Here is a 24,494-nt window from a genome sequence, read left to right on the forward strand (position 1 = left end):
AAAACCCTCTGCTCAGGAATTTCGCAGCCTTTCCAATCAAGCATCCATAGCTACTTGCACTGCTTGAAAAGGCGCCATGTAACTTACTCCACAAACAGTTCATACAATTCTGTTTTTCTTTGCTTGTACTCTTGTGAAAGTATGCTAAGTATTGTTATTTTAATGATTAGGCAGGAAAATCTTCTGTCAAAAACATCTCTGATATTTTGATGCTTTGATAATCTTGATTTCAATCAATCCACTACCTATTCACTAATTTGGATTTTCAAGTATTTTCTCTAGAATTCTCAGTTGAAATGTTTTGATTGCTTTTTTTTTCATTTTAGATTTATTTAATTTATAGGAGGGTTTTGCCTTTATATGAGGGCATGTACCACATGAATGCCAGGTGCCCATGAGATCAGAATACAGTACAGGATCTCTGGGATGACTGTGAGACACCATATGGTGTTGGCAATTGAACCTAAGACCTCTGCAAGAACAAGGCTGTACCTACTGAGCCCCTTATTGGGAATGTTCATTGCTGTTTACCTCTGTCTTGTCCTCTTAATCAGTTAATATTCTTGGATAATCAGGATAATCACCTATTCCTACATACTATAAACCTCCTCATGCCCCTTTCTCTTGTACTGTGTTGTAACTTTGCAATGGCCCTATCAAACTTCAACAATTACACTTACCTTCTCCACAGGCCAGAGCCTTGCTCCCCAACACAGTATCAGAGTGTTCCTAGGTTGTATTATGAGTACAGTTACCTACCGTCCCTCAGCATAACACACGATGCTCAGGAGTCCTTTATGTTTTTATTAACTTTACTCTGAGAAGATCTTTCCAGATTTCTCTCCCTTCAATCTTCAAAAGAGTGGTGGTGACTCCCAAGTGATCTCATGTTTCCAGTCTACATACAGTCTTGTTAGTAGACAGTGTTCACTAGATTCCAAACATATGACTCTCCTAAGGAACAATTAACTGTATATTCAAAATATGTCCTGGCAATAGCTTTGTGATAACAAAAACCAGCAGACACTACCTTGCCCAAGTATCACATTAACCAAACCACCCAGGAATGGACTGAGATTCTTACACTTTGAAGCGCTGTGCTAAGGACACACTGCTTCCAATATGCTCACTGGAGTTGCCCAAGAAACAAATGAACTAACTGGCTTGGCCATCATTTTCCAAGAAACAGCCTCAAGGCAACTACCAAGCCTAAGGCACCATCCCTACAATGTGTCCTTGGGGCTAAGATTAAGTCAAGGATAAGAAGATTGGGTGCTAAAACCTCAGAAAGACTTTAGGCTGCTTCTTCAAGACCATATATCAAGAGAAAAGCCTTTCTAAGACTCACAAGGAACCCAATTACTCCCCTAAACAGGAAAGTTTTTAGGGATTCTCCACTCAGTGAGAGAGATCAAACCTAGGTCTTCATGCCTTCAAAACAAGGGCTGACCCATTCCATTCCCCAGCCCTAAAAGAATCATGTAAGTATGAATCATAGATAGGATCATAAAACTGTTATTAAGAATCTTGAAGGCATGTCTCACAGAGCCTAAGCTGCAGGGAGCTATCTCAAAAAGATGTTTACATAAGTTTTGATTAATAGGGTAAATTCAAATAAGATACACATGAAGGTCACCAAATTAAAAATAGTATTACTAGAATACTAGCTTGAATCATAACCAGTCATTTAAAACACTTTATAGTCAGAAACTGGGCCTAGAAAGATATACATAAGCTGTCAATGCCCCTGGCAATGGGCAAAGAGACACCGTGTTGGTCATGTTGTTCTTCTATCAGCCAGGGGCAGAGCAGATGGCAGTCCTATGTTTATCCTAGCTTGATGCCTGGCTTGGTGGCCAAATCTATTTCATGCCTAGGACACATAAAAATTCAATCAAATCCCAAGTGGCACAGGAAAAGGAAGATAGACAGAGACTTGTATTTTACTATGCCACACAGTGCTAGTAGAGAACAATGACCAGGCAGCACAGTGGGGTTGGCCCTGGACAGGGGTGTGAGAGAGCTGACTCCCAAAATTAGGAAAGCTACCCAGAGGGTCAGGAGCCTAGGAGAGCTAGACCTCCCCAACAACAAACAGCTGTGGCACTCAGAGAGTAAACCCTGCCCCTCACCTGGACAGTATGGCAGAGCTGACTCTGGTGGTGGGCACAAGTGAGCGGGTTCCATGCACATCATCACACTTCTGCCCTGAGGTGGCATAGGTGTGAGCATCCCCTCCACCTGTAGCAGTTGGGAGAGCTGGGCAAGAGGATGGGAGAGCTAGCCCTGCCCCCTCACTGGCTGAAGTACTCAAAAGAGCAGGCCCTGCACTTCACCTGGACAACACAATGGAGCTGACAAAGGCATGGGTGAGCCAGCCCCAAGGGTGTTAAAACAAGAGTTGGCCCAGTGCCTTGTAGGCTGAAGCATTTGGGAGAATGTGCCCTTGCCTTGACTGGAAAGCACAGTGCAGCTACCTGGCTCTGAAGGGGTGGATGTGGCTGAGCCAGCCCCAAGGGCTGACCCTGCCTCCTACTGATGGCAACAATGAGTGTCCTGGCCAGAGCAGTGCTGGAGAACTCTCCCTGGTGGTGCAGATAAGGGAAAACAATGGGCTAACCAGCTCAGCTACCACCCAGCCCTCTGAGATGGGCCACCTCAAAATCTGTATTATCTGTGAATGGTTGGAATTTGTGAAGGAAAAACAAAAACAAAAACAAAAAAACAAAAAACAGTCTTGCTGTTCAAAGGCTACAGGATCTCCATGCCAGAGCCTAACAACAGGATAACTGGGAGGAATCCTAATGAAGATCCAATATTGATGGTGTCGCGGAAGCCAGAGGTCTTGAACCAGACTCATTGCAAAGAACATTTGTAAGCGAAGATGTGTGGACAGAGGGATATACTGTGGCATACTACAGCTTGAGCGAATAGATGTTTTTCTATGCATTGGGTTTTTTGTTTGTTTGTTTGCTCCTCTGTGTGTGTGTGTGTGTGTGTGTGTGTGTGTATTTTGTTCGTGGGGTAGTTTGCGAGAGCGAAGGGTAGATACAAGAGAATGGGGAGATGTACAGGGCTGGGGTGCATGACGTGGAACTCACAAAGAATCAACAAAAAGTCGTAAAATATGTAAGCTAAAATCTAGGCCACTTCATACATTAAAAAATGATGATCAGAGAATAAAGCTAAAAACCACAAAAACCATTCCCAAAAAAGAGACAAAACCTTAACCAATCATTCCCAGTTAAGCACAGTGGTGCATATTCCTAATTGCAGCCTTGGGAGGCTGAGGCAAGAGGACAGAGTTCAAGGCCAACTTGGGTTATATAGTAAGACTCATTCTCCAAAACAAACAAACAAACAATAAATAAATATCAAGACTCAAATAAAATACATTTTTTTTTGCCAGAACAGGGGGACCAGGTGACAGTCCTCTCAGTCTTAGTGGCTTTTGGGTTTGTCCTCTTTGCACTATTTGAACAGGATTGGCTTTTGCATTCATCTTGTCCTTATCAACCTTCGTCTTGGGATTATATGGAAGGAATAACTTACTTTAGGTTCAATGTTCATACCTAAGTTACCTTAGAAGCCTTCATGACACCGAGACTTGAGCCAAAGGTTGAGAACATGACCCTTGAACTTTATTCCGATGCTATAATGGAATGAAAAATTGAGTCCCTCCTATATAGGTTGACACTAGAAGTCTGTTGTGTCCCACAGATGCTATTGATTAAAGAGGCCTCTTTTCTTTCCACTCCTCTCTCGCTGCGGGTGAGGTCCTCTCCTCCCATAGCTGAGCTGGCTCTTAGCTCAGTTGGAAAAAGGGATCCCCTGCATCATCTGTGCTGCACAGCTTCTATTATGGAAACTCACTTGGAAATCTCGTTTTTCAGTCATACCACTATGACGTCAGGAAACCCAAGCAACAACCAAAACCATGCACAAGACAAAGAGTCAATTCCTCACCAACAGCACCACCTGCATTCCCACTGGCACTGCTTTCTAAGCACACAGCTGAGGTCATTTTGGATTCTAGAAACGGTAGTGTCCGGGCTGGCACCACATGAAGTCCATCTGCATGGTCAATGCACAGAACCATGCAAAGTAATAAACTCCAAGGCATAGGCTGCTCATGCATTTGAGTAACTCACACTTAGTAACTGCTATATTACAGATAATCAATATATTTTATTTAGAGTAACTGCCAAATACTTGAGAAAAAATTACTTGGGATAATATGAATATAAAAGAACAACAAAATTTCCAAGATGATTATAAGCCATATAGTATAGGGGTCACAATGAAGATCAAAAACATCATTAGATGTTTAGCTATAAAAAGGTTATTGGAACGACTTATGGAAACTTTAAGAACCTAATTTTAATTTGCTTAAATACTAAGCTGAGAACGTTTTAAAGTACTTTGACCTTACTTTTTATTCTGTGCATCTTCTGCCAATCCTTATCAAATCACCTTCTCTCTTGTGTATTTCTTTTTCTTGCTCCTTTTAAGCAAGAATAATCAACTAGACATTTCCTGGGAGATAACTATCTAGCTGAGAATCCTACTAGACAAAAGCAAGAGGCAGTCCCTAGGCCTTTGTAGCACCAAGAGTTAATTACCCATTCTACAACTCAGTCTTATGGCAAAGTTGGTATCTATTTCCTCAGTACATAATAACCAGTGTTTAAAAATCCTGTTTTGTTTACGCGACATGAAATTGAAACTACAAAATTGAAACTATAAAAGCTTATGTGTGACAATTTTGGATGTGAGTTTCATTTTATTACTTACCAATCTGTAAATATGAAAAGCTCTCTCATTTGTGCAATTGCAAGGGAATTTCTGGGTAACACTGTGCTAAAAGGTGAGTCTACTTTAGTTACTGTGGTAAGTTGAGTAGGTAGACTCATTCAAATGTTTGGTCCTCAGTTGATAGAACTATTTAGGAGAGATTAGAAAGTGTGGACTTGTTGGAGGAGCTTTGTCACCAGGGATAGGATTTATAGTTTCAGAAACCCACACCGGTTCTGTCAGTGCCTGTCTCTGTCTCTCCCTCTCCCTCTTTCTTCCTCCTTACTTCTTTCCCGCCCTCCTTCTCTCTCTTTCTACTTCCAACTTGCAAATCAGATGTGAGCTCTCAGCTACTGCTCCAATGCCATGCCTGCCTGTAAGAAGGCCATGTCCCCCAGCACAGTACTCATGGACTAATCCTCTGAAACTGTAGGCATGTCTCCAACTAAACACTATCTTTCATGCGATGTCTTAGTTGTGGTGTCTCTTCACAACAATGGGACAATAACTGAGATGATTACGCTCTACTAAGTCAAAATCTGATGAAAATTATCAGTGAGCTTTCAGTGTATACATAAGGAATAAATATGCTTAGCAAACATTGAGATGTGCACTATCATTAATGTTAGATCTTATTTATAGACTCCTTTTTTTCTAATAAAGACAAGATTTCTAAGTCTAGCTTTGCAGTAGGGTCACAGGACTGTAAGGGGAAAGCCTAGTCACATTCACATTTACAAAATCAGAACCTCCTAGATTTACATACCATAAAACATCACCAAACATGAAAGTATAATTGAACTATCAGCTTACAAATATCCTGGTAAGTCTATTAGCATATAATGCTCTGTTGCATGTTCTGATTGTTGTAGCTCATTGCCACTTTGACAATCAAGGATACCAGGGAACACACAACAGAAAAGCAATGAAAAGGAGCACTGGGTGGCATGTATGACATTCAACCAAGGGAGACACGAGCCTCTCCAACACTGCCAAATCTAGGACTAACTTGATTCTTCTAAGGACACTTAACTATTTTCAACATGGGCTTTGGGATTCAAACTCAGGCCACCATGCTAATTCAGCAAGCACTTTACCAACTAAGGCATTGCCCCAGTCCCATTTTTTGTTTTTAGTTTTTTTATTAGTTCATTGAGAACTTAATAAAATGTATTTTGATTATACTCACCCTTTCTCCATCAACTCTTCCCAGATCCATACTCTTCCCCAACTACCTTTGTGTCATTTTCTTTTCTCTTTTTTTAACCCATGAAGACCAATTTGTGCAGCCCAGATATTCTTGCATATATGGTCTACTACTAGTCAACACACCCTTAGAGAAAACTTAACTTTTTCTTCTCCCAACAACTAACAATGGTTAACAGCTCTGCATCCAGGAATGAAATTTTATCTCCATCTCCACACTCCATGCTGGGATTTGGGTTTTTTTGGACCCAAAAAAGACTTGTGTGTGAGTGCTGTTGACAACTTCTGTGTGGCTTTGCCCTCTGTGTCAAGAAGACACGATTTACTTAGCGTCATCCACCACAGCTGGCTCTTATGATCTTTATATTCCCTCTTCTTCAATGATCCCTATGCCTTGGAGAGAATGGTCCAGCATAGATGTGTTACTCAGGGCGCAGCATTCTGAAGTCTCCTATTTTCTACATCCTGGCCAGTTGTGGGTCTCTGTCTCATCTACTGTAAATAAGAGATTACCCGAGAACTGAGAGATGCATTGTTCTACTCATATAATAAGCAGTTAGGAGCCAGTTTAATAGTGTGTCTATTTAATAACACAATAGTAGTAGCTTCTTCCTTAGGGTCCATGGCCAGTCTAGCCACAGGGCCTTGGCCTGGTAATGGTGTCAGGTATAGGTTTCATCTCGTGGATCATGGATTAACTTCATGCATAAGGTGCTTGGGTGCTCCTATGGTATTCCTTTCACTGTTGCACCAGTGGGCATGGCAGTCCCATCAATGGTTTAGGTCACAGGTTTCATAGATGGGTAAAATTGGTGATTATTTTTCTCTTTTGGTAGCTTGCTAAGGACCTTCTAGCACTATCAAAGCTAGCCAGGAGGGCTGAAACTTGTAGGTCTATAATAGGTTGATTCCTCCAAGTTCTTATGATTCAAGTATGCAATGTCTTCAGTAACAGAGCCGTACTGTTAAGTTCTAGAGGGTAACCAAATACACTATTAATACCCTAGACCTTTTTTTGTTGTCGTTTGGGGTTTTGTTGTTGTTGATGATGGTTTGGTTTGGTTTGGTTTGGTTTTGGTTTATTGTTTGTTTCTTTGTTGTTTTTTGTTTTTTTGCTTCTATATCAGATGCAGAGTATCTGGAGGGTAGTCTAGTACTTTGGCAATGGCCTGTACAGATCTTGGGGGGTCTACGGGCCCTCACAAGCTAACAACTTCATCAAAAGAAGCAACCCATTCTCAGTACTATATACTCTCTGGTGTCTAGTAGCAGCACTGCTACCTGGTTCTAGGATAACTTTACATATATATATGTGTGTGTGTGTGTGTCTGTGTGTCTGTGTATGTGTGTGTGTGTGTATGTGTGTGTGTGTATATGTGTATATGTATGTATATATATACATATATATATATAATATGTGTATGTATATATATGTGTATATATATATATATATATACACACACATGTATGCAGAATAGTTATTCCAAATATACTATTATGCTATTAGTAAATGGATATCGTGTGAAATATATATACATATATGTATATTTATTTAGAAGTTTCTACATATGATTTTTTGAAATGTCTTTAGTATTATTTAACCCTCTCTATATTCCCTTCTCTACCTTGCTCTCCTCCCCATCTGAATTTAACCCTTCCTATCCCACTAATCCTTTTACCGCTTCTTCATCTTTTATTGAAAACAAGTCCTTTTCTCATATAATAAGTCCTTCTCATAGCTCATAGTTTCCCTTTTCTCTCCTCTTCCTAGTTCTTCCCTCCATTCTCTCCATTAGAGATGCATTCCATTTCTGCCTCTCACTAGAAAAGAATAGGCTTTTATGAGATAACAGACAAATATGACAAAACGTAACAAAGCAAGATATCACATGGAAGTTGGATACAACAACACAACAGGAGGAAAAGAGTCCCAAGAGCAGGCACAGAGGTCAGAGATTCACTCCTTCTCAGTCAGGAGTAGGACTAGCTTTAAGAAGAAAATGCCAAACCTATGTCAAGATTTACCTAGCTTTCCCATTCATGTTCTAGAAGTAAGAGATTTGGTTATAAAAATGAGCCAGATATGGTAGGGTATGCCAATAATCTTAGAACTTGTAAAGAGTGGCAGGAAGATCATGAGTTCAAACTTCCCAATGCATATTCTAGAAGGAAGAGATTTGGGTATTAAAATGAGCCAGATGTGGTAGGATATGCCAGTAATCTTAGTACTTAGAAAGCAGAGACAGGAAGATCATGAGTTCAAGGCCAGCACAATACACAGTGAGGTCTTAAAAATAAAGAAAAAGACTGAACTAAGAATGGTTCAAATTAACTACATTTGCTGATAATTACTATCTTTTATAACACTCTGATAGTAAGGCAAATCTCTTTACCTCATCATCAGAAATGAAGAAGAGCCATGCATTCAAAGTAAAACTGCACCCACAGCTTCCCTTCACCTTCCCAATCTTACATGACCTCATAAGTAAATGTCAGGTATGGACTCCAAACCTGGCAAGATCAATGGCAAGAGAGCACCACCATCACTTGCAGCTTCATCTTCTCCGTCTCCTTTAGAATCCCAAAGGCTAATCTAACCAGGCCCTTTATATCAGTTTATGCCAGTTACCTTAGGAAGCTCCCATCGCCAACTCTCTAATCTCTATCTGGCTTTGTCTCCTCCCACAACTCAGCTGCTTCACAGTCATGATGCCTTCTGGAATTCACACATGGCTATCCACAGAATCCATCCCTTAGCTGCAACTTTTGTTTTTGTTCTTTTCTTCATCATCTTGTTCTCAGAAGCAGCACTGCAGAGTTTCTTGAGTAGGAGCTGTATAACTTTGCTAATGGGGGTCTGGTGGTAGAGGGAGAATATGTTTCTCATTTTCAGTTGAGCAATTTTTCCTCATTCCACTAAAACTTACCTCTTTTTTTTATGCTATGCATCAGACTATACTGTCACACATCCTGTAGTCTCTGGTTTCCAGTCACTTCCCCTCACTTTCTCAAAGTTTCAGTTTTGGTTCAGGATCACACTGTCCAACATCACTCCTATTTTACGTTCTGGAGATTTTTGGTATCTACTTAAGTCACCATTCAAATTAACAACTTAATCTCATCCAGTGAGATTGGATATCATTCCCTAGTAGCCATAGTAATATCTTTAACCTTCCAGTTATAGTATTATCTGCTTTAATACTCTCTACTTCTTTTTTACCATGTTCATTTATTTGAGCTTTATTTTCATTTCATGCTTTAAACTTTTATGCATGTCTGTGAGTGAGTGAGTGTGTATGTGTGTGTGTGTGTACACTATGTGAATGCCTAGTGCCCAAGAAGTCCAAAAGAGGGTGGACAATTTCCTAGAACTGAAGTTACAAATAGATGTAAGCCAACATGAGGATTGTAGAAACCAAACCCAGGTCCTCTGAAAGGGTAACAAGTGCTCTTAACCACTGAGCCATCTTTCCAGCACCTATTCCAGCTTTCTTAACACACCATTTCAAAACTTTGAGTGCAATAGAACTTCTAAGCCATTGGGTTTACTACCATTCTATCATTCCTCATGCTTTTGTTCAAGTGAGAGTCAGTCTCAGCATTCACTACCTTGCAAACCCATCACTTGACATATGACATTCCCCAGACTGAACCAATACTGATGAAAACAAGTCCTGGGTCTATTCGAGGCCTACCAGTACAGCTAAATGAAACTAATAGCAGCTCAAGGTGTTTCTTAACATATAATAACTACAAGCAAGCCGTAAAAACTGCCTGGCACTCACATCCTACAGCAGTCTGTACAACACCCACCGGTGTCCCAGCATATCCCATGTCTTCATTTCTCTCCTCAAACCTTCAACATCTACCTTCCCCCATCCATTTTCAAAGATTATTTCTTGCTTGTTGTATCATGAAGGGAAAACAAATACAGATGTATAAGTTGCATAGACCCCCATCACTGCATCCCCATACGTCCTATGCTCAGCCTTCCCTACTGTTAATGATTAGCTCTCTAGTTATCTAAAGCTAATCCATTGCACCTCTCTTGCTCATATACCCAATTCATCCATTCTTGTCTACTCAGAAAGCACCAGAAATCCTTCCCTCTCCTGGGATTTGAAAAAATTGTTAGATCTTTCCTATCACTGTATAAATTTTTATGTCTCTTATTTAGAAAAAAACCATTCATTTGTATGATTTTTCCTTTCAAAGCCTGCTCTTATCAAACTCACTAATCATCTACAAATGCCTTATGATCCATGATCAATGTGCTCATCTTATCTGACCCATAAGGAGCACCTGCCACTGCTGAGCACCCTTCTGCTTAAATTCCTACCATCCACAGTTGCTTGTTTTTCTCTTCTTCCTGCTTCCCAACCTCCTTTGCTGGCTTCTAAACTCTAAATACTTGATTACACAGCTACACACTAGGGTTGAGTCCTTCACACATCTACACACCAGGGCTCAGTCCTTCACACAGCTACACACCAGGGCTCAGTACTTCACACAGCTACACACCAGGGCTCATTCCTTCACACAGCCTCACACTAGGGCTCAGTCCTTCACACAGCTAGCCACTAGGGCTGAGTTCTTGCTTCTACTATTTTTTTTTTCATTTCCTTGATAATTTCATCTAAAAGTTTCTCTTTTTGTTTTTATGAAAATGTCCATACTTAAAACTCTAGTTAAAATTCTCCTCTGAACAACAGAATCAATGTTTCCACTAGTTTATCATATGTATGTGTACCACACTTAAACATATCCAAACCTGAACCCTGAACCAATCTTGTGTAACAAATACGATTTTCTTACATCCATTCCATCTCCATAAATAACTTATCAAACTCCTCTTGTTAAGAACTATGGAATGGCCACTGGCTCTTCAATTCCTCTTACTTCCTCATATCTAATGGTCAGAGATGTCTGTCAATTCCATTTTCAAAATATGTCCTAAAGTCCTTCCAAAGTGTGTCCATTGCATTGCCTTGAGTGGTCATGATACCATACTTGGTTTATTACAACACTTAAGGTCTATTCTGTCCATTTGTCAATGGTATCATTATCTTTATGAAGAATATAACAGTCACTGAGAATACACATAATTGGCATCATTATACAATGTTAATGATAGTTCATTATTTCCTTCTATAGAGAAAATGATCTTTCAAATTTTAGTATAAAAAATTTAAACTTATATTTTACACCCAATAGTCTAATAAAAAATAGATAAACAATATTTGTATGACTTTTATAAATAATTATTATTAGAAAACAAAATGTTGACAAAACTATTAAGGAACTGCAACATCTATAAATACTGCGGGTGTAGCTGCACAAAACATTCAGAGAGCAGTTCAACAATAAATAGCTTGGCTTCTATGAATTTTACCTAAAGAAATTATTGCAAATGTGTATAAATGCTTAGCTATAAAGACTGACAATATAATATCACAGAGAAAGTCTGGAAAAGGCAGACAGGAAATTAAATAAGATACAAAACTTACAATCCCCCAAGAACAGTGGCCTCAGGCATCTAAAGCACAACTATGGTGATTGTGAAGTCAGACTTGACTGTATTAAGAACAGGCCAGCCTAAGCTATGGACCAAGATGCTCTCTCAAAATAGCAATCACGACAAACTTACAATTATACTTCTGGCACTATTGTTCCATATAAGCCAGTAAAGGATGTTTAACCACACCTGGCAGTGAACCACCATTATTCTATCACCTGAAAAGCAGGAGGGACAGGAGGTCAAGGCCATCTGTAAGTCTGAGGCCAGTTGGCTGTAGGAAACACTGTCTTTTAATAACAAATACTTGTAACGTCTTCTTAAAGAAAGTACCACATGTTGCAAAAGAGAGAAAATATATGTATACGTGAGGAAAAACAGAAGCAAACAATGAAATGCTAGCAGGCGTTTTCCCTGGGTAGTAAAATCACTGATTTATAAATTTCATTTGTTCTATGTCTGCAGAGTTTCCGAATGTTTCATAATAAACTCATATTACAGTTATAATAAGAAAATCAGAATTTTAAGTTCACAGTACCGTAATTCCAACGTTATTTGGTAAATTATTTTCCATCCATTTGGCAGAAAATAACAATTAAGGAACACCTGAATAAAACTTCATACTAGGGCTGGCGAGATGTCTCAATAGCTAAGAGCACTTGCTGCTCATTCAGCAGACCTGAATTCAGTTCCCAGCACCTACATGGCCACTCACAACCACTAGTGAATCCAGTTCCAGGGAGTTCAACATCCTCTTCTGCCTTCTTGGCATCAGGAATGCAGGCAAAACACTCATATACAGAAAATAATACAATAAATTTTAAAACTCATACTAAAAAGGAAAAGGTTCCTAGTATCAAAAGCTAGAATTATATAAATAGATGTTTCAGATGCAGTAGCATACACCGGAAGCCCAGCACCCCTAAAGTTAAGGTAGAAAGATTTTTCTGAGCTCCAGGCTACCCTGAGCCACATAGTCAGTTCCAGAGCCAGCCTGAGTTAACCCTATCACAAAACAACAAAATACAAAAAGCACAAAGGAGAAAAGTAACAAAAGAAATTATACCAATCAGCTATAAATTTCACATTTAAATGGTCACTATTATAGGTCATAGTATATATTATACATATCATATATATTTTTGGTTTTGTTAGCATAAAGTTTCTGCTAAATGCTTCCATTTATTTTTAAAGGATGCTTACTTTACGCTTCCCCTCCTACTATTATTACTGTTTAAACACTGTCTCACAGCTTTATGTTCATTCACTCATGTAATACACACAGGCCTCTTGTTAAGGGGGTGCTGTGTTTCCACACAGGTGAGACAGCGAAGCAGAGAGAGCAAGCGTCTCAGTGGAGGCATGCAGGGCGAGACATGCAGACAGGATTGGACCGAATGGCCTGACTTCAGAGGTCATTCTCCGGATCACTAAACCCAAAGACAAGATGAATTTTTCTTTCCATAACTTTTGTGTTTAATGACATACATTGAACCACACATCACCAAACAACCTCAAACTTCTGTGTAAAACAGTGAGCAATCAGTACGAGCAAATACCGGTGATTCACCAAACCCATTTTTAGTTACTATGCATACTATCGGACTCACTGCACTCTGGGCTTGCTGTTAGCTGCGGGCCAGCTGTCATCATGAACTTTCTCTTCATCACAGTCCTCACAATCTTGCTGGGGCTGTCTCCACCAAAAACTCCCCCTCTCCTCTCTCTGGTTCAGTTCCCGGTGCCTTCCCGAAATCATATTTAATCAGATTAATTTCCTGTGTGCTTCACTGCTATACTTTCTGAGAACCCATATTTGCAGGGATGTTGTGACAAGGTGTTGCAGCCCGGACTGGCCCTGAAACCACTCACTCTCCTGACTTAGTTTCTCAAATGCTGGGAAGTACGTGGCACAGCATCTGGCTTTGGGAACTCATTGTTGCTTGATGACTTAGATTTTTAGTTCAGTAAGCTGCAGAATGTTCAACATCACTAGTACTGCTATTGTAACTCTGATCTATTCTGATCTTCAGTGTTGTAACCTGAGATTTTTTTTCTCCCTTGAGTTTGTTCTAATCTTTTCTTTTCTCATTGCTCTTCTAGCATTTAACAACTGTGTATCTTTGTGTAGATCTTTTTTCCTCATTTATTGTCGTGTGCATTCAATGGGCTTATTCAATCTAGAAATTCATATTATGAAATTATGAAGATTTTTCCCAGGCTGAGGATGTATAGACCAATGATAGAGCATTTGCCTAGTGTGATGGTTTGCATAGACTTGGCATATTGTCCTGTGCATTCAATGGGCTCGTTCAATCTAGAAATTCATATTATGAAATTATGAAGATTTTTCCCAGGCTGAGGATGTATTGACCAATGATAGAGCATTTGCCTAGTGTGATGGTTTGCATAGACTTGGCCCAGGGATTGGCACTATTAGAAGGTGTGGCCCTGTTGGAGTAGGTGTGGCCTATAAGACCCTCATCCTTGCTGCCTGGAAGTTAGTATTCTGCTAGCAGCCTTCAGATGAAGATGTAGAACTCTCAGCTCCTCCTGAACCATGCCTGCCTGGATGCTGCCTTGATGATAATGGACTGAACATCTGAACCCGTAAGCCAGCCCCAATTAAATGTTGTTCTTAATAAGAGTTGCCTTGGTCATGGTGTCTGTTCACAGCAATAAAACCCTAAAACACCTAGCATGCAGAAAGCAGTGAGTTTAGTCCCCAGAATCATTGGGGAAAATATAAAAGAAAAACATTTCCTGAAATTATATGATTAATGGTTTCTCATTGCTTTACAGTATTCTGGCGGGGCTTTTACAGGAGACAGGACTGGATCCGGACTCTCCTCTAGGTGTTTACCTTCTCTCTTATTGACCATTTATAAATCTGTCCTGTTTTTATGTCTACCCCATCCCACCTATATCCTTTAACCCTTCCATTTTTTATCCCTTTTACTTTCCTCTAGATACCCAACGCCATTATCTTTTCTCAGATATGCAATAATTATCTCCTTTAATATTTTATTACAATATTGTGCTTTTCCTTTTATTTCACAACATCTTCATTTCAGATGAATCCTTTTCACATTGGTTCACACTCTTCTCAATGATACCTTGGTCAAGGAAGGAATAAAGAAAGAAATTAAGGACTTTCTGGAGTTTAATGAAAATGAAGCCACAACATACCCAAACTTATGGGACACATTGAAAGCATTTCTAAGAGGAAAACTCATAGCTCTGAGTGCCTCCAAAAAGAAACTAGAGAGAGCACACATTAGCAGCTTGACAACACACCTAAAAGCTCTAGAAAGAAAGGAAGCAAATTCACCCAAGAGGAGTAGGCGGCAAGAAATAATCAAACTCAGGGGTGAAATCAACCAAGTGGAAACAAGAAGAACAATTCAAAGAATCAACCAATCGAGGAGCTGGTTCTTTGAGAAAATCAACAAGATAGATAAACCCTTAGCCAGACTCACAAGAGGGCATAGGGAAAGTACTCTAATTAACAAAATGAGAAATGAAAAGGGAGACATAACAACAGACCCTGAAGAAATCCAAAACACCATCAGATCATTCTACAAAAGGCTATACTCAACAAAACTGGAGATCCTGGATGAAATGGACAAGTTTCTAGACAGATACCAGGTACCAAAGTTAAATCAAGATCAGGTTAATGATCTAAACAGTCCCATATCCCCTAAAGAAATAGAAGCAGTCATTAATAGTCTCCCAACCAAGAAAAGCCCAGGACCAGATGGGTTTAGTGCAGAGTTCTATCAAACCTTCAAAGAAGAACTAATCCCAGTTCTTCACAAACTATTCCACAAAATACAATCAGAAGGTACTCTACCCAACTCATTCTATGAAGCCACAATTACTCTGATACCTAAACCACATAAAGACCCAACAAAAATAGAGAACTTCAGACCAATTTCCCTTATGAATATTGATGCAAAAATCCTCAACAAAGTTCTCGCTAACCGAATTCAAGAACACATCAAAACAATCATCCATCTTACCAAGTAGGTTTCATCCCAGGGATGCAAGGATGGTTCAATATACGAAAATCCATCAATGTAATCCATTATATAAACAAACTCAAAGACAAAAACCACATGATCATCTCGTTAGATGCTGAAAAAGCATTTAACAAAATCCAACACCCATTCATGATAAAAGTCTTGGAAAGATCAGGAATTCAAGGCCCATACCTAACCATGATAAAAGCAATATACAGCAAACCAGTAGCCAACATCAAAGTAAATGGTGAGAAGCTGGAAGCAATCCCACTAAAATCAGGGACTAGAAAAGGCTTCCCACTCTCTCCCTACCTATTCAACATTGTACTTGAAGTCCTAGCCAGAGCAATTAGACAACAAAAGGAGAGATCTCTTTTCTAAGAGAGAGAGAGAGAGAGAGAGAGAGAGAGAGAGAGAGAGAGAGAGCAAGAGTTAAATGGGAGGGAAGGATCCGGGAAGAGGTAAGTGTGGGAAAATGTGATTAGAATATATTGTATGAAAATACTTATTTTTCAATAAAAAGGATTTTTAAAATTCCTAGTTTCTCCAGTGGGACATAGGACAAGATACTCTTTTTGTGTTTTAAGGGGGTTGGAAGGGTACTTGTTTCTAATACAGGCTGGCCTAGGACTTACTATGTAACTCCAAGGAAACCTAAAACTCAAACCATCCACTTGCGTCAGCCTTCCAAGTGCTGGGATCACAGGCATCAGTTACCACAGTGTGCTCTCTTTTTGTCTTTTCCATGTAAAGGACGCTTAATGTGACTGCCCAGCCTCTGGAGACAGTAATATGAGATAAGGAATCTAAAGTACCATAAAAAATATGAGTGAGACTTTTCTCTTAAAAATCTCCACTTACTAAAACTAAAAAGCAGTATTACCTATGGAAATCTAGAACATTTTGATACTCAAACACAGTAAGTTTATTTAAGATCATAAGAAAAACAAGAATCCAATGTTTGTTGTATCCATGCACCTATGTATGTATGTATGTGTGTGTATGAATGTGTCTTAATCACGGTTTCTATTCCTGCACAAATATCATGTCCATGAAACAAGTTGAGAAGGAAAAGATTGATTCAGCTTACACTTCGACATTACTGTTCATCACCAAAGGAAATCAGGACTGGAACTCAAACAAGTCAGGAAGCAAGAGCTGATGCAGAGACCACAGAGGATGTTACCCACTGGCTTGCTGTCCATGGCTTGTTCATCTTGCTTTCTTATAGAACCGAGGACTACCAACCCAAAGATGGCACCACCCACAATGGGCCCTCCCACCCTTGATCACTAACTGAGAAAATGCCTTACAGCTGGATCTCATGGAGGCATTTTCTCAAGGGAGGCTCCTTTCTCTGTGATAACTCCAGCTTGTGTCAAGCTGACACACAAAACCAGCCAGCACAATTGACCTCTTGTCAACTTGACACACAAACACATTTAACGCTTGCTTTCTTACTCATCCCCAAGATCTAAATAACTTTAAAAGTCCCACAGTCTTTACATATTAAAATTTCTTTTTTTTAATTTTTAATATTTTTTATTACGTATTTTCCTCAATTACATTTCCAATGCTATCCCAAAAGTCCCCCATACCTTCCCCCCCCCCCACTTCCCTACCCACCCATTCCCATTTTTTTGGCCCTGGCGTTCCCCTTTACTGGGGCATATAAAGTTTGTGTGTCCAATGGGCCTCTCTTTCCAGTGATGGCCAACTAGGCCATCTTTTGATACATATGCAGCTAGAGTCAAGAGCTCCAGGGTACTGGTTAGTTCATAATGTTGTTCCACCTATAGGGTTACAGATCCCTTTAGCTCCTTGGGTACTTTCTCTAGCTCCTCCATTGGGGGCCCTGTGATCCATCCAATATGACTGTGAGCATCCACTTCTGTGTTTGCTAGGCCCTGGCATAGTCTCACAAGAGACAGCTATATCTGGGTCCTTTCAATAAAATCTTGCTAGTGTATGCAATGGTGTCAGCATTTGGAAGCTGAATATGAGATAAATCCCCGGGTATGGCAGTCTCTAGATGGTCCATCCTTTCGTCACAGCTCCAAACTTTGTCTCTGTAACTCCTTCCATGGATGTTTTGTTCCCAATTCTAAGAAGGGGCACAGTGTCCACACTTTGGTCTTCATTCTTCTTGAGTTTCATGCATTTAGGAAATTGTATCTTATATCTTGGGTATCCTAAGTTTTGGCGAGCATCAGCAACAGAATACAAGAGATGGAAGAGAGAATCTCAGGCATATATTAAAATTTCAATCCCTTTAAAATATCTAATATCTTTCAGAATCCAAAGTCTTTTTAAAATTCAAAATCTCTTAACTGTAGGCTTCACTAAAATACTTTCCTACTTCAGAGGGAAAAATATCAGGGCACAGTCACAATCAAAAGCAAAATCAGACTTGAACAGTCCAATGTCTAGGATCCACTCCAGATCTTCTAGGCTCCTCTGAGGGCTTCTGTCACGTCTCCAGCTCTGCCCTTTATGGCACACCGCTTGTCTTCTAGGCTCCAGCTGCCTGTGCTCCACTGCTGCTGCTGTTCTTGGTGCTCATCTCATGGTCCTGGTATCTCCAAAACACTGCTTCTTCTGCTGCAACTAAGCTTCACCAATAGCCCAGAGGCTCTCTTCATGGTGCCAGGCCTCAGATCCTTTACATGACCCCCTCAGTCGTGCGCTGTCAACTGCAACTGAGGCTGCACCTTCACCAATGGCCTTCCATGGCCTCTCACAGTGCCAAGCTTCAGCTGCTGTCCATGACCCCTTCTTGCCTTCAAAACCAGTACCACCTGGGTAACTCTTACCCATCATCAAGTACAGCTGCAGCACGAGGTACAACCTTGGCTATTTCTGGAACACAGCTTCTTTGTGCTTTCAGGAAACCCTTCCAAGAAGATTTCACCTCAGTGATGCTGGTCTCTTCTTAATCACCACTAATTTCTTAGCTCCAGCTAACAAGCATCAAGTATCCCAGTAGTGCCATTTATTTTTTACTCTAAAGCCAGAGTCACATGGCTGTAGCTGCCATGTTCTGCTGTTTGTTGGGACTGGAACATGGTCCCCTTTTTCTATTACCAGCTTTCTGTTTTCTCACTCCCTCTCTGCCTAAGCTTGGCTTTCCAGGAATTTGCTCTGTAGATTAACCTTAAACTCAGAGATCTGCATGGCTCTGTCTCCTGTCATGCTGGGATTAAAAGTGTGTACCACCAGGCCTGGATTTAAATTTTTGTTCACCTAGAACCTGCTTTGTCCCAGGCTGCTCTTGCAATCAGAGATTTGTTTGGCTTTGTCTCCTGGGATTAAAGGTGTGTTTATATCTGAATCTAAACTTAGCTGGGTAGGATCTTACCCCAAAATCCTTTCATTTGTTATCTCCTAGAACATAGAATTCAGTTCCACTTTACTTCCTGGTGCCCTGTTAATACTTGAACCATATATTTTATATTTTTCCTTTCTAAGTTTGCTATGCTTGTTCAAAATGCTCTTCATGAGACTTAATCAGAGAACAAAGTCTCTGCTGGCCTTTTTTGAGACTTCCTTTGTCAATATAGTTAATATAATCTCTTTACCTTAGATTCAGGTAGACTCTTCAGATACAGGCAAAAAGCAGCCAGATTCTTTACCAAATTCCACAAAAACAATCTCTAGGCCTCATTCTGAAATTCTTCTCCACTGAGACCTCTTGGGCCAGGCCCATGACCATAGATTTTTTCACCTTTCGCTGGACAGTTCCTATTTCCATGGCCAAGAATGACTAGAACATGAGAATAACTTCTCTGATCTGAAATGAACCTGACTGCAGATCAAATCTGCACAGTTCAAATCATACTCAGCAACAAAGTCTTCCATATTCCTGGCCCCATTTAAAGAATTCCACTGCTTTCCAAATCCAAAGTCCCAAAATCCACATTCTTCCAAACAAAACCATGGACAGGCCTATCACAGCAATACCCTACTCCTGGTACCAACTTCTGTCTTAAGGTTTTACTGCTGTGAACAGACACCATGACCAAGGCAACTCTTATAAAGACAACAATTAGTTGGGGATGACTTATAGGTTCAGAGGTTTAGTCCATTATCATTAAGGTGGGAGCATGGCAGCATCTAGGCAGACATTGTACAGGCAGAGCTAAAAGTTCAACATCTTCATCTGAAGGCTGCTAGTGAAAGACTGACTTCCAGGGAGCTAGGATAAGGGTCTTAAAGAGACACACATAATCCAACAAGGCCACACCTACTCCAATAGGTCCACACCTAATAGTGCAACTCCCTGGGCCTAGCATATAAAAACCATCACAGTATATATTTTAGGGTATTTTGGTTTTGGATTTTTGGTTTCTTTTTTTAGGCTGGGGTCTTACTATGTATCTCTAGGTGGTGTAACACATACTATATAGCCTTAAGCTTACAGCAATTTTCCTGTGCCAACCTCCTAAATGTTAGGATTATAGTAATATACTTTTACTTTCTTGAAACAGTGTTTCCTGAAATCCAGGCTGGCTTAGAATTCCATATGTAGCCCAGGCTATCTTGAATCATCAAATCTCCTGCCTCATCCTCTTGAGTAGGATTAGAGGTATGTTTCACTAAGTTCATCTCAGGCATTAACACTCAATCTCTTGGTGCTTAGAGTGATTTCACACAGTACAACTGACGCATTGGCTCCCTGTCTGCTGTACCTCCCTTCACTTTATACAACTATTTCCTCTGATTTTAAAAATAAAATGTCCTAACTAAATCTTATACAACTCAAAATCCACGTGGGTGTTTGGGTATGAGTGGGGAGGGGGTGATCAGTTTCTTTCAAAGCTTTATCAGAACTATTTTATCAGGCAAAACCTCTTTTCTCCAGGTTTGATGGCACGATGACCATGGATTTTTGACACCTTTTACTGGAAAGTTCCTATTTCCATGACCAACAATGACTTGAACATGAGAATAACTTCTCTGATCTGAAATGAACCTGACTGCAGATCTCTGGCCAAATTTTTTAGCTGTGGAAGAAAAGACATCAAACTGTTTGCTAGTGGGTTTCAAGACCATTAATTAAATAGACCCTCTTGGAGAACAGTAAGAATCTAATTCGTTGGATCTGTAGTATTTTTTAAGGGCCAAATAATCATCATTTGATTAGCTACAATAATATTCTGAGTGGAGTTGTAACTGGGAAGTTAGAGTCATGAGGTTAAGTGATAGCTGAGCTATCCAAAGGCTCAAATGCTCATTCTATGATTCCATTAACAATAGGAAATGATAATAGCTGTTGCCTAACTCTTCTTATGTAATATGATGATGGTGATATACAATTGAAATAGCAAGAGGAGTGTACTGGCTATTTTTGTGTCAACTTGACACAGCTGGAGTTATCACAGAGAAAGGAGCTTCAGTTGAGGAAATGCCTCCATGAGATCCAACTGTAAGGCATTTTCTCAATTAGTGATTAAGGGGGAAAGGCCCCTTGTGGGTGGGACCATCCCTGGGCTGGTAGTCTTGGGTTCTATAAGAGAGTAGGCTGAGCAAGCCAGGGGAGGCAAGCCAGTAAAGAACATCCCTCCATGGCCTCTGCATCAGCTCCTGCTCCCTGACCTGTTTGAGTTCCAGTCCTGACTTCTTTGGTGATGAACAGCAGCATGGAAGTGTAAGCCAAATAAACCCTTTCCTCCCCAACTTGCTTCTTGGTCATGATGTTTGTGCAGGAATAGAAACCCTGACTAAGACAGATTGGTACCAGCAGAGTGGGGTATTCCTGTGACAACCTGACCATGTTTTGGGGAGGACTGTGGAAGGACTTTGGAACTTTGGGCTTGAAGATCTATTCGTTGTTAAGAGCTCTGTCAGATGTTGTGTAGGAGCTTGGAAGATAATGCTGAGAACAGTGCAGAAGATGGAGGCCTGGTTTGTGAAATTTCAGAGGGAAAATTAAAGACTCTCTTCAGGGCCATTGCTGTTTTTATTGTGAAGATTTTGTAGTTCTGGTTAGCTGGGGCTGAAGAATCAGCTGTGATTAACAAGATACCAGAACTACTAAAGCAAAAACTTTGCATTACTGGGACTATTGATGCTGGTTAGCTGGAGCTAAGAAATTAGCGGTGATTAAGAAGAGACCAGCATCGTTGAGGTGACATCTTCTGGGAAGTGTTTTCTGAAAGCACAAAGAGGCTGTGTTCCAGAGACAGGCAAGGTTGTACTCCTTCTGCAGTGGAACTTGGTAATGTGTAAGGGTCACCAAGGTGGTACTGGTTTTGAAGGCATGAAGGGGTCACACAGCAGCTCAGGCTCCGCACTGTGAGAGGCCATGGAAGGCCATTGGTGAAGGTGCAGCCTCAGTTGTAATTGAAGGCCCAGGACTGAAGGGGTCATGCAGTGTTTTGGAGATGCCAGTACCACGAGATGACCACCAAGAGCAGCAGCAGCAGTGGAGTACAGGCATCTGGAGCCCAGAGGACGACGTGTGTGCTACAAAGGGCATGGCTGGAGAAGTGACCCAAGCCCTTGGAGGAGCCCAGAAGATCGTGAGTTGGATCCCAGACGTTGGACGGTTGGAGATTGATTTTTGCTTTGATTGTGACTGTGCCCTGATATTTTCCCTCTTGAAGGAAGAAACTGTTTTAGTGGAGCCCACAGTTAAGAGGCTTTTAATTGTAAAAAGACTTTGGATTTTAAAAGAGATGGATATTTTAAAGAGATTGAAATTTTAAGAATATGTAAAGACTGTGGGACTTTTAAAGTTATTTAGATCTTGGGGATGAATAAGAATGTAAGGGTTGAGGCTTACTAGTGATGTGTTTGTGTGTCAAGTTGACAAGGGGTCAATTGTACTGGCTATTTTTGTGTCAACTTGACACAGCTGGAGTTATCACAGAGAAAGGAGCTTCAGTTGAGGAAATGCCTCCATGAGATCCAACTGTAAGGCATTTTCTCAATTAGTGATTAAGGGGGAAAGGCCCCTTGTGGGTGGGACCATCCCTGGGCTGGTAGTCTTGGGTTCTATAAGAGAGTAGGCTGAGCAAGGCAGGGGAGGCAAGCCAGTAAAGAACATCCCTCCATGGCCTCTGCATCAGCTCCTGCTCCCTGACCTGTTTGAGTTCCAGTCCTGACTTCTTTGGTGATGAACAGCAGCATGGAAGTGTAAGCCAAATAAACCCTTTCCTCCCCAACTTGCTTCTTGGTCATGATGTTTGTGCAGGAATAGAAACCCTGACTAAGACAAGGAGATAAAGCTTCATGTATAAACTAGTCCCCATAGAAATCTAGAAGTAAAATATCAATCCAGTTGTCTCAGAAAGCAAAGTCTTTCTTGCAGAGCCAGAACTAAGAAGTATTTATCCATGAGTAGAGCCATGTTGAAAGAACACAGGACCCTAGTGGGCTCCCACTATAATAATTGGGACAATATGAGGCTTTCCAGGAATATGCCCTATAGTTAGTACAAATATTACGTAAATAAAAATCCCCAAATCCATGCCACCTTCAAAGTTTTAAAGGGGAGAGAGAGAACACATGTAGTTTGGGAATGGATATAGAGGTGATTTTTAAAATACTGAAAGAGAACTGTTGAAGAATTCTCAGTCCTGGGACAGGGATATATACTATATCTGTCATACTAGCTTTCACTGACTGGAATGATACGTTGATATGTGAGAAAACACATATATTCATGGTATGTGGTAAGAGAGTGGTCTACAATATGATGAGAAAAATACTTCATAGACACCAAAGCAACAACCTCTATGAAATATTATCACCTGTACTAAGCATAATCTGGAGAAGCTAACAGCTTCTGGGACAGGCAGGAGCTTCTGAGGCAGCGCCCTTTTCAGGCTCCAGGCATCTGGCCACCTTCCCAGCCAGGGGACAGGTGTCCACCCAGCCCAGGAGGGATTTCCCTCAGCATCCGTAAGCGCCATATTGGTTCCGCGACTCCACCAAAAGTAGTCTGCACAGGTGACAGTGTGCACTACAGAAGCTAACAACTTCTGGGACAGGCCAAAGCAACACAGCCTCTGGGAAAGGTCCTGTTTTGGGGCTTCATCTTCAGCCAGGAGGGAGTTCCGAACGCCAGATATCTGTGCACCTTCCCTGTAAGAGGAGAGCTTGCCTGCAGAGAGTGCTCTGACCACTGAAACTCAGAGGAGAGAGAGCTAGTTCCCAGGTCTGCTGATAGAAGGTAACAGAATCACCAGAGGAACAATCTCTAAACAGAGACAACTATAATAACTAATTCCAGAGATTACCAGATGGCAAAAGGTAAACGTAATAATCTTACTAACAAAAACCAAGACCACTCACCATCATCAGAACCCAGCACTCCCACTTCGCCCAGTCCAGGGCACCCCAACACACCGGAAAACTAGACCCGGATTTAAAAGCATATCTCATGATGATGATAGAGGACATCAAGAAGGACTTTAATAACTCACATAAAGAAATACAGGAGAACACTGCTAAAAACGGGTAGATGACATTAAAGAGGAAGCACAAAAATCCCTTAAAGAATTGCAGGAAAACACAACCAAACAGGTGATTGAATTGAAAAAAAAAACCATCCAAGACCTAAAAAGGGAAGTAGACACAATAAAGAAAACCCAAAGTGAGGCAACGCTGGAGATAGAAACCCTAGGAAAGAAATCTGGGAATCATAGATGCGAGCATCAGCAACAGGATACAAGAGATGGAAGAGAGAATCTCAGGTGCAAAAGATTCCATAGAGAACATAGGCACAACAATCAAAGAAAATGGAAAATGCAAAAAGATCCTAACTCGGGGGCTGGTGAGATGGCTCAGTGGGTAAGAGCACCCGACTGCTCTTCCGAAGGTCCAGAGTTCAAATCCCAGCAACCACATGGTGGCTCACAAACATCCGCAACGAGATCTGGCGCCCTCTTCTGGAGAGTCTGAAGACAGCTACAGTGTACTTACATATAATAAATAAATCTTTAAAAAAAAAA

At 40.7% G+C, this 24,494-nt stretch overlaps 1 protein-coding gene and 1 non-coding gene across 8 annotated transcripts in view; one reads left to right on the plus strand and one right to left on the minus strand.

Moving 5' to 3' along the window:
* LOC147004889 (protein DBF4 homolog A-like) overlaps positions 1-24,494 on the minus strand; it is a 168,649-nt gene that overhangs the window by 101,266 nt on the left and 42,889 nt on the right. The gene's annotated exons all lie outside the window — the stretch shown is intronic.
* LOC147004891 (small nucleolar RNA SNORA48) lies at positions 1,743-1,886 on the plus strand. The gene has a single exon (XR_015047053.1). It is a non-coding gene; the product is annotated as a small nucleolar RNA SNORA48 (small nucleolar RNA).

This window comes from Mus caroli, unplaced genomic scaffold (genome assembly GCF_978045245.1).
Source record: "Mus caroli unplaced genomic scaffold, Mus_caroli_1 scaffold_4, whole genome shotgun sequence".
NCBI classification, from domain to species: Eukaryota; Metazoa; Chordata; class Mammalia; order Rodentia; family Muridae; genus Mus; species Mus caroli.